Source organism: Bufo bufo, chromosome 6 (assembly GCF_905171765.1).
Source record: "Bufo bufo chromosome 6, aBufBuf1.1, whole genome shotgun sequence".
In the NCBI taxonomy this organism is placed as follows: Eukaryota; Metazoa; Chordata; class Amphibia; order Anura; family Bufonidae; genus Bufo; species Bufo bufo.
Genome location: NC_053394.1, coordinates 247,481,951 through 247,493,570, shown reverse-complemented (window position 1 = coordinate 247,493,570; position 11,620 = coordinate 247,481,951).

Below are 11,620 nucleotides of genomic sequence, written 5' to 3'. Positions count from 1 at the left end.
AATAAAAACCTTGCAGTTGGAACCTCTTGTGAATGTACTTCACTATTGGTGGCACCTTGATTTCTCATAAGGTTACCTGGAGGAAAGGTGAACTCACGTGAACTTATCGCTTACCCATATTCAGGAAATTCCTGTGAGATCTGGAAGGGAGGATTTTTCATCTCTGTCCAGGTGCAGCGCGGTCCATTTAAAGAAAACATGCCAAATGAATCTGAAGTTTTGGCGATTTGCTTTGGGCTAATCAGATTACTTCTCAAAATTGTGTAGTGTGTGCATTTCCTTTAGCCATTCTGGAATTGAAGGGGGTGAATTCTCTTTCTAAAATCTACGAATTAAAAGTTTGGCAGCATTGAGTATATGTAGTGTGAGGGGATGTTTGACGTTCGAGGAGCGGCAGTCGAATACACCAAAGAAGAATAGCCTTGGTGGAATCTCAACTCGGGTATCAAAAATGTGACCCAGAATAGCAGAAATATTCCTCCAAAACCCCTTCATGCACTTGCAGGTCAACCACATATGTGATAGTGTACCATGTTCTTCCTCACATCTCCAACACAGGGGAGACACATTTGAGAACATACGATGTAATAGTACCGCGGTTCTGTACCATCGTGACACCAGTTTAAAATGCATCTCCTGTATTTTTGGGGACACTGACTTCGACCTAGCATGTAGAATGATATCTCTCGTTTCGGTATCATTGAGAGTGATCGCTAACTCTGATGCCCATTTGGAGAGATAGGAAGGAGGCGAGTCAAAGGTGTTTATTATATTATATATAGTAGAAATCGGTCTCTTGACTGGAGAGCCAATATTTATACTTTTTTGGATCGTGGTCATGGGTAAAGAGAGGGAGTTGTAGGCCTCAGAAGCCAAAATACATCTTTTAAACTGTATATATTCTTTACTTGTAAAGTTTAGATTTTGAAAGTATAAGTTTAACCCATGATGTACCGGTACGGCATGGTTCCCGAGTCCTTAAGGACCCATGACGTACCGGTACGTCATCTATAGTTCCGATCGCCGCCGCCCAGCGGGCGGTGATCGGAACACGGTGCCTGCTCAAATCATTGAGCAGGCACCACGGCTAAATGCGCAGGGGGGTCCCGTGACCCCCCCGTGTCGGCGATCGCCGCAAACGGCAGGTCAATTCAGACCTGCGGTTTGCGGCTTTTACCTGTTGCGGTGGCGGTGGTGCCATCGGGTCCCCATGGGGCTGTGGGGGGGACCCAATGGCATGGAAGGCAGCGCGATGCCTAAGGAAGGCATTGTGCTGCCTTCCGGTGGAGAGCCTGTTAGATCCAGCCCCCTGAATCTCACAGGCCGGAAGCTGTATGAGTAATACACACTGTATTACTCATACAGCCAATGCATTCCAATACAGAAGTATTGGAATGCATTGTAAAGGATTAGACCCCCAAAAGTTCAAGTCCCAAAGTGGGACAAAAAATAAAGTGAAAAAAAGTTGAAAAAATAAAGTTTTCCCCAATTTATTTTTAAAAGTTTCAAGTAAAAATAAACAAAAACTTCATTTTCCCCAAATAAAGTTAAAAAAATTGGGGAAAAAAAAAGTATACATATTAGGTATCGCAGCGTCCGTATCAACCGGCTCTATAAACATATCACATGACCTAACCCGATGAACACCGTAAAAAATAAAAAAAACTGTGCCAAATAAACAATTTTTTTGTCACCTTACATCACAAAAAGTACAACAGCAAGCGATCAAAAAGGCGTTTGCCCACCAAAATAGTACCAATCTAACCGTCACCACATCCCGCAAAAAATCGCCCAAAAAATTAAAAAACTATGGCTCAGAATATGGACACACTAAAACATCATTTTCTTTGTTTTAAAAAAGCCGTTATTGTGTAAAGCTTAAATAAATAAAAAAGTATACATATTAGGTATCGCCGCGTCCGTATCGACCGGCTCTATAAATATATCACATGACCTAAATCCTCAGATGAACACCGTAAAAAATTTAAAATAAAAACTGTGCTAAATAAACCATTTTTTGTCACCTTACATCACAAAAAGGGTAATAGCAAGCGATCAAAAAGTCACACGCACCCCAAAATAGTGCCAATAAAACCGTCATCTCAGCCCGCAAAAATCATACCCTACCCAAGGTAATCGCCCAAAAACTGAAAAAATTATGGCTCTCAGACTATGGAAACACTAAAACATGATTTTTTTTTGCTTCAAAAAAGAAATTATTGTGAAAAGCTTACATAAATAAAAAAAAGTATACATATTAGGTATCGCCGCATCCGTGACAAATTGGTCTATAAAAATATCACATGATCTAACCTGTCAGATGAATGTTGTAAATAACAAAAAATAAAAACGGTGCCAAAACAGCTATTTCTTGTTATCTTGCCTCACAAAAAGTGTAATATAGAGCAACCAAAAATCATATGTACCCTAAACTAGTACCAACAATGCTGCCACCCTATCCCGTAGTTTCTAAAATGGGGCCACTTTTTTGGAGTTTCTACTCTAGGGGTGCATCAGGGGGGCTTCAAATGGGACATGGTGTCAAAAAAAACAGTCCAGCAAAATCTGCCTTCCAAAAACCGTATGGCATTCCTTTCCTTCTGCTCCCTGCCGTGTGCCCGTACAGTAGTTTATGACCACATATGGGGTGTTTCTGTAAACTACAGAATCAGGTCCATAAATATTGAGTTTGGTTTGGCTGTTAACCCTTGCTTTGTAACTGGAAAAAATATATTAAAATGGAAAATCTGCCCAAAAGTGAAGTTTTGAAATTGTATCTCTATTTTCCATTAATTCTTGTGGAACACCTAAAGGATTAACAACGTTTGTAAAATCAGTTTTGAATACCTTGAGGGGTTTAGTTTCTTAGATGGGGTCACTTTTATGGAGTTTCTACTCTAGGGGTGCATCAGGGGGGCTTCAAATGGGACATGGTGTAAAAAAAAACTGTCCAGCAAAACCTGCCTTCCAAAAACCGTATGGCATTCCTTTCCTTCTGTGCCCTGCCGTGTCCCCGTACAGTAGTCTACGACCACATATGGGGTGTTTCTGTAAACTACAGAATCAGGGCCATAAATATTGAGTTTGGTTTGGCTGTTAACCCTTGCTTTGTAACTGGAAAAAAATTATTAAAATAGAAAATCTGCCAAAAAAGAAATTTTTAAATTGTATCTCTATTTTCCATTAATTCTTGTGGAACACCTAAAGGGTTAACAACGTTTGTAAAATCTGTTTTGAATACCTTGAGGGGTTTAGTTTCTTAGATGGGGTCACTTTTATGGAGTTTCTACTCTAGGGGTGCATCAGGGGGGCTTCAAATGGGACATGGTGTAAAAAAAAACTGTCCAGCAAAACCTGCCTTCCAAAAACCGTATGGCATTCCTTTCCTTCTGTGCCCTGCCGTGTCCCCGTACAGTAGTCTACGACCACATATGGGGTGTTTCTGTAAACTACAGAATCAGGGCCATAAATATTGAGTTTGGTTTGGCTGTTAACCCTTGCTTTGTAACTGGAAAAAAATTATTAAAATGGAAAATCTGCCAAAAAAGAAAATTTTAAATTGTATCTCTATTTTCCATTAATTCTTGTGGAACACCTAAAGGGTTAACAAAGTTTGTAAAATCAGTTTTGAATACATTGAGGGGTGTAGTTTATAGAATGGGGTCATTTTTGGGTGGTTTATATTATGTAAGCCTCTCAAAGTGACTTCAGACCTGAACTGTCCCTAAAAATTGGGTTTTTGAAAATTTCATAAAAATTTCAAGATTTGCTTCTAAACTTCTAAGCCTTGTAACATCCGCAAAAAAAAAAAATATTATTTCCAAAATGATCTAAACATGAAGTAGACATATGGGGAATGTAAAGTAATAACTATTTTTGGATGTATTACTATGTATTATAAAAGTAGAGAAATTGAAACTTGGAAATTTGCTATATTTTACAAATTTTTTGTAAATTTGGTATCTTTTTATAAATAAAAATGAATTTTTTTGACTTCATGAAGTACAATATGTGGCAAAAAAACTATCTCAGAATGGCTTGGATAAGTCAAAGCGTTTTAAAGTTATCAGCACTTAAAGTGGTCAGATTTGCAAAAAATGGCCAAATCCGTAAGGTGAAATAGGGCCGAGTCCTTAAGGGGTTAAATCATCTTTCGATATAAATGTATTTCCACTAAATAGGTTCCTCATTGGGGAGTTATACAGCTCTGTAGTGCCTAGAACTTTCTCTTTTACTAATTTCAGTTTAGACGGAATCAGTGTGCCTATTAGGGTGGTTGTGCAGTATGTTGGCAAAAAGCGAATACGGTATGTTTGTTCAACCCATGCCAAACTTTCAGGGATAGTGTGGTTAAGAGATCTCTAGTTTTGGATAGAGGAGGCTTAGCAGTGTTTTCCTTGGTCTTCCATAAAAGTGTTTGCGGATTAGGAGGAACAGATTCTCTCTCTATTTCATGCCATAATTTTCTGCTTGGTTTAACTGTCCATTCCAACTATTTGATAATATGTACCGACATGTGATACTTCTGAAAGTGCGGGACTGCCAAGCCCCTAGATCTGGGTCTAATAATTGTATCATAAGAGATTCTACTGCGTCTTGACCCCCAGATAAAGCTAAAACCGTTTAGGAGTCTCAATCGGTAGTGCTTGAAGGATGTATACAATTTTTGGTAGTGATATCATCTTTATTGCATTTATTCTTCCAAACCAGGATATGAAGAGGTTTTCCCAGTCTTTCAGGTCTGTGTCTAGTCTAGATGAAAGGGGTAAGAAATTTAGTATAGGTCAGTGATACTTCTACTAATATTGATGCCTAGGTATTTAAAGGAGATAGGAGCTGGTTTTAAAGGGGAAGACGAGATCACCTCTTGCCAAGTACTTTGAGGAACAGATACGTTATATATTTCAGATTTCTGCCAGTTTATTTTAAAGTTAGAGACAACACTAAAGTCTTCTAGTTCCCGTATAAGTGCAGGGACTCCACTTCTTGGGTTGGCAATCATAAAAGAGGGTAAAGTCTGCATAAGCAGCAATTTTCTGTTGGGTGCTCAAAGTGTAGATACCTTGTATTAAGGGGTTGGTCCTAATTTTAACTAGAGGGGGTTCCAGGGACAAAACAAAGACAATGGGAGAAAGGGGGCATCCCTGTCTCGTACCATTGGTGATTAAAAATGTGTCGGAAACCGAACCATTTACTCTTACTGCAGCTGACGGGGTGGTATACATTGCAAGTATTTTTGATATGAACGATTGTGGGAAGCCACAAATGTTCAGCACCTCCTCCAAGTAACTCCAACTTATCCTATCAAATGCCTTTTCAGCATTAGTTATGACAAATGACAGGGGAAAGTTCTTAGATTGCGCAAGTTGTATGGCATGAAGAACCCTATAGATATTATCTTTGGACTCTCTGCCTTCTGTAAATCCAACTTGATCCGGATGTAGTATACCAGGGAGGATATGCTGAAGTTTCATGGCAATAAGCTTAGCATAGATTTTAATGTTAACATTCAATAATGATATTGGCCTATAATTAGAGCATACAGAATTATCCTTACCTTCTTTTGGTATGACTGTGATGTGAGCCAAATGTGGTTTTCACTATACCGTTAAAATAGGCACCTATATGTGGCAAAGGTTTTTCAGAATTTTTTTTATAGTAGCCAGCTGTCAGTCCATCTGGGCCTGTGCTCTTACCGTTTTGGAGAGATTTTACAACTGATTCTATTTTCTTCTGCGAAAAAGGTCTGGTTAGTCTAGTCTGCTGAGCTACTGATATTTTAGGGAGAGGAAGTGAACCTAAGAAATCTCTCATTTTGTCTTTTTGGACTATTAGGGCAGGTAAACATTTTCCAAGGTTATATAGCTCTTCATAATAGCGCCTAAATACCTCTGTGATATCAGTAGTTGAAAGTCTTAGGGAGTTCTTTTGAGCTCTAATTTTTAGTCTAGCCAGTCTCTTACCACATCTATTGTCTTCTAAATATTTGCTGAATTTCGCTAGGTATAAGTACTTCTGATTCTTCTGATCTAATAGGTCAAGCAGTTTAGATCTCAGAGCGACAAGGTCATTCATGATCTTTTTCTCTAATGATAGTTTATGGGCAGATTCAAGGATGTGGATTTGAGACAAGAGATCTGATATCTGTCTTTTTTGTACGCTCCTAATCTAATAAGTCTGCCTCCTATTTCGGCTTTATGTGTTTCCCATATCAGCGAATTACAAGTACCTGCCTGTACATTTTCAGAAAAAAAAACAGTAACATCATTAGGGTACTTCAATAAACTTTCATTTAGTGACCATTTATACTTTTTGGTTGTATCATCTCTGAGGGAGACATGCATCAACAAAGGAGCGTGATCTGAGAGATGAAAGGATTTATAATTAGCTTTTTTCAATGTTTGAATATCTTTGTGGTGTACAAAGAAGTAATCTAACCTGGAGTTGGTTTCATGGGCAGAAGAGAAAAAGGAGTAATCTCTACAAGTGGGATTCAGCGGTCTCCATGCATCTATTAAATTATTTTGACGTAAAAGTTTTTTTAAGGTTCTAAGATTGCTATAAGCTAGCCTCGCCTTTCCTTTTGTGATGTCTACAGTCTGCTCAAGGGGGGGTATTTAAGTCTCCTCCCAGAATCAACATCCCTTCAACAAATCCCTCTAATCTGTTAATAATTGTTTCCATAAACCTATGCTGTAGTATATTGGGGGCATAAAAATTAGCAAATGTGTACAGTTTACCGCATATGGACCCTTTAACAAATAAATATCTACCTTCAGGATCAGATAAAGTGTTCTTATGTTGAAAACCTAAATTTCTACTGAAAATAATGGAAACACCTTTTCTTTTGTGGGTTGGGATGGTAGAGTTGTACCATTGGTTATAATGGAATGTTTTAGAAAAGGGAGTGAATGTTTTTTTAAAATGAGTTTCCAGGAAAAATGCTACACCTACTTTCTCTTTTCTTAAGTACATTAAGATTTTTGATTGTTTCTTTGGAATGTTTAAACCATTCACATTAGATGATGCACATATAAGATCAGCCATATTCATAACATTTACTAGTAATTTTGTGACTTATCTTAATAATGAGTCCCTGATGTTGAAGCAAAGGGTGGGTTGGGGAAATTGCAAAACACAGTACATTAATAACATAACAGTAGTACATATTCCAACGTGAATATGAGTACTAAAGAAAACAATTTGTCCTGTCTGTTATGGCACCCACGTCAGTTTGGTGCCCAGGGTCTTATATATCAGGATTGACTTCCTCCCTGGATGGTAGTATGGGTGGGGGGGGGGCGGGGGAGTGTAGAAGGTGTCGGTTCAGTTAAGGTCTTTTCAGATCTCAACAGAAGGGCAAACTGATTGAGAGCAGCACAGATAATTTGGCCTGCTCCTCAGTCTCAGTGAGAGCGTTTAACTCGTGTAACATATGAATCAACCTAAAAGAAAAACATTGTTAACAAGTAGATCAATTATCTATAAGTCATGTTATCAACTCTAAGAGTGTGCAAACAGCTTATGTGACCAGCAAGAATAAGAACTTACTCATGCAACTAGGTGTTAAAGTGTTGTGTAAGTGTATTATACAAGAGAATTTCGCTACATATTTCAGTCTCCAGCTGGTGTTCGTTGCAGCTTCTGCCGAGCTTTAGGGACAGGTAATCCTTCTGAGGTTTTCACTTTCTTTGTCTTTGGTGTGGTTACCATCGTCCATTGGGGTACCTCTGGAACAGGTGGCTCAGCTTCTTGTGTGTCACCTACTATCCAATCTTTGATTGTCAGTTCCTGAAGATTTAATTTCTGGGTGACAAAAAGTACATCTTTGGGTTCTCTGATCATCATGGGTTTTCCATTATGGGTAATGAGGAGTCCAAACGGGAAAAGCCACTTGTATTTTATTCCTCTTTCTCTTAATGTAGTGGTGAGTGGTTGTAGGTTCCGTCTTAATTCTAAAGTTTGCCTGGAGATGTCCTGGAAAATAAGAATCTCTCTATCCTCGAATTCAATTTTTTTTGCCAATCTAGCCTTCTGCAGAATTTCTTCCATTATTTTGAAATCCAGGAGGCAGCAGAGTATATCTCTTGGGGTATCGTTGTCAGAATTCCACGGTCTGTACACTCTATGGATCCTCTGGAAACCTAGATCAAAGGATTCTTCTTTGTTCAAAAGTTCCCAAAAAAATCTGAGAAAGAACTGTTATTAATTCTTCGTGTGAGACTTTTTCTGTTAGGCCTTTGATCCTCAGATTGTTTCTTCTAAATCTGTTCTCTAAATCATCTAGATGCAGTCTAAGCGAATATGTCTCTTTTTGCTGTTCCTTTAACTTTTTGGAAAGAAAGTTGGCATGAGAAGATAGTGAGTAGGCAGACTCCTCCACCTGCAACATCATGCATGAGATTTGTCTGATGTCTGACCTTAGTTCAGTGATATCTTCTTTGATGGTTCAGGGAGCGAGATAAAGCGCAGCCGGCACTGCCGCATGTGTCTATACGATCACTGAGAAGCTTTTAACACTGGTATCCAGAACCTTCACGGTGGTGCTCTCTCGGTGATACAGTCGTAATGGTAATATGAATTGCATAAGAAAAAAGCACCGCGGCACTTACCACTGGTCATAAAATTGCTGTTGCAGTTTATTCCTCAGTTACATAGTATTAGTGGACGCGGACAGCTGTGTTCCACAGGTGCATGGATCGGCTACAGCTGTTTCGCGCTGTGTTGCGCTTTGTCAAGCCTCCTGTGATGTAGAGGGGGTTATAAATACCTCCACCCCATGTACGTCACTGGGAACATTCAAGTGAAATACAAAACACATGTATTTAAAACCAAATCAAATGAAAACAGCTAAGTCATTCTTGTCATTTAACTCCAAAGGTCCCATGGCTTGCGTTCTAATTATCCATGCTGCTTCTTGTTGCAGGAGGATGCGTTTTCTGTCCCCCCCTCTCACATTTTAAAACTTCATTACTCCCTGCATGTTCATCATGTATATGTTCAATTAACCTGGTTGCTCCACTTCTGGTTGTGATTGATCTTTTATACTCTCTGAAGCGCATATATAAACACCTGTGTGTGTTACCAATGTAAAACCGCCCGGAGGGGGAAAAAATCGCATATACTACATATTGGGTCTTACAGTGTATAAATTGCTTCACTACATGTCCTACGTTGCCCAACTGAAGGTATTTCTGTTTATATACATGTGCACACATTGAGCAATGTCCACATGTGAAGTTTCTGTCTTCTATATATACTCTTCAGATTCGCACTATCCACTATCTTCTCTGGGTAACCCCTTTGTAAAAAAACTTCTCTTCATGTCTATGCACTGCTTTCCAAATTCAACATCATCTTTTACAATTCTGGCGAGGCGCATAAATTGACCGTATGGGATTGCGGTTTTAATATGTGGCGGATGGTAACTTCCATAATGTAGTAGTGCATTTGTGGATGTGGTTTTTCTATAGATGGTAGGATTCAACTGGCCATCTTTAACCCTTATTTTGACATCAAAGAAATCCAGTTCCTCCGCACTACAAGTGCTGGTGAACCGCATGTTCATATTATTTACATCATTCAAATAATCCACAAATGCACTAAACATGTGTTCTTCACCGGTCCAGACAATAAATATATATTCAATATATCTTAGGAAAATCTTGATATATCGCATGAATGGATTCTGGACAGTGTAAATGTACCTCTCTTCAAAAATAGCCAAAAACAGCGTGAAGGTTCTGGATACCAGTGTTTAAAGCTTCTCTGTCATCGTATAGACGCATGCGGCAGTGCCGGCTGCGCTTTATCTCGCTCCCTGCAACATATTGGTACCTTGTTTCTGGGCAGCCAGAGCACGCCACACAGTATGAGTGTCGAGATAACGATGGACATAAATGTAGCATCACTGGATTCATGCGATGCAGCGATTAATGGAGGAAGACTGGACGCGGGGATATTTTTTGCACAGTGTGACAGTGAAAACAGCACACAAGTCATGAGTATAAAAGCTCTGGAATCGAAGGTCATTAACTTGGCAGAAAGGGAAATGCGCCTGTTTTGGACTGTCCACTCCCTACAATCCTACGTTGCCCAAAGCAGAGTCCCCAGAGGGCTCCGGGTGTACAAAGAAGTGTCCCAGTTCAATGACGACCCTGTTTTTGTGGAACAATGGAAGTCCATACACCTTGAATACTCCTTTAACTTAATGCGACTGTTATTGTCTCATAATGAGAAGGAATATGACACAGTGGTCATGGAGTTAAATAAAGTTAAAAACGACTTGAAAATGATATGCACAGAAAACCAATACAAAGTATTTATGAAGAAGTTGGAAAAACAACAGCAACACAGCAATCCCCTTTAGGAGAGGCACTCGAAGGGGGAGGACAAGACGCAAGACCGCACAAGGGCGGATACAAGAGGAAGCAAGTGGCATGGAGACGGTACTAGATGTGGGTGAGATAAATATTTTCCCATTGGGACGTAATGTGGTAAATTTAACAGACATTGTTCTGAACGATGACTGTCTCTCATTATTATCCAAAGGTCTCAATTATGGACTGGTATCAGAATTTAATGTGGTGAATTTTGAAGTGGATATGTTTAGAGCTATAAGGAAACTGAATTTGCACAAACATTTCCAGACATACAAATATAATAAAGTAGAACATGCTCAAATAACACAATCCATATCCATAGGCCCTTTGGGTTTTCATTTGGGACATGAGGTGGAGGAGCAGGATAGACAGGTAGTTCTCACGCTGCTAGATCTACAAAATAGTGGAGATTCAGAGGGACAGGAATGCACGCAGGAATTAAAACCCTTTACACAAGGGATAAAATCCACGTTCACTCCCCCCTTGTCGGCTGGAGATAGTTTGGATCTATTTTATAAACAGGTCTTGAAAGAAACCAAGGCTTTGATATATCCTCAGAATAAATCCAACCTTAGTGCGGGGGAGCACAAGGCATTGGATTGGCTTGGAAATTGTTAGGAGATCATTATCAAACCAGCCGACAAGGGGGGCAATGTGGTAGTTATGTATAAGACATGTTATATGCAAGAGGCAAATAGACAACTCAGGGACATCAACACCTATATTCCCCTTACCTCAGACCCCACTATGAAGTATCAGCAACAACTCGGAACATTGCTGCGGAAGTATGTAGACAGAGGCTTTTTGACTAAACGCATGGCCGAGAAACTCTATCCCCAGTTCCCTATCAAACCAGTGTGGTATATAGTATCCAAGATCCACAAGTCATTGGTAGACCCACCTGGACGCCCCATAGTGTTGGGGAACGGTTCATTGACCGAACCCCTGTCCCAATATTTGGATTGGATGTTGCGTCCAGTGTTGAAAAGGGTCCCTTCATATTTGGAGGATACCACCGACTTTTTGGAGGCCTTGGGAGATATACAATGGCAAGAGGGCTTTTATTTAGCCGCGGTAGATGTGGAGAGCCTATACACTAGGATTCCACAGGAACTGGGGATAGAGACGATCCGGGATATCTTGTGTAAGTTAAATAAAAGCGATTTGTATATTGATTTTGTCACGGAGTCTCTGTCATTCATACTGACACACAATGCTTTCAGTTTTAACCAAGAATG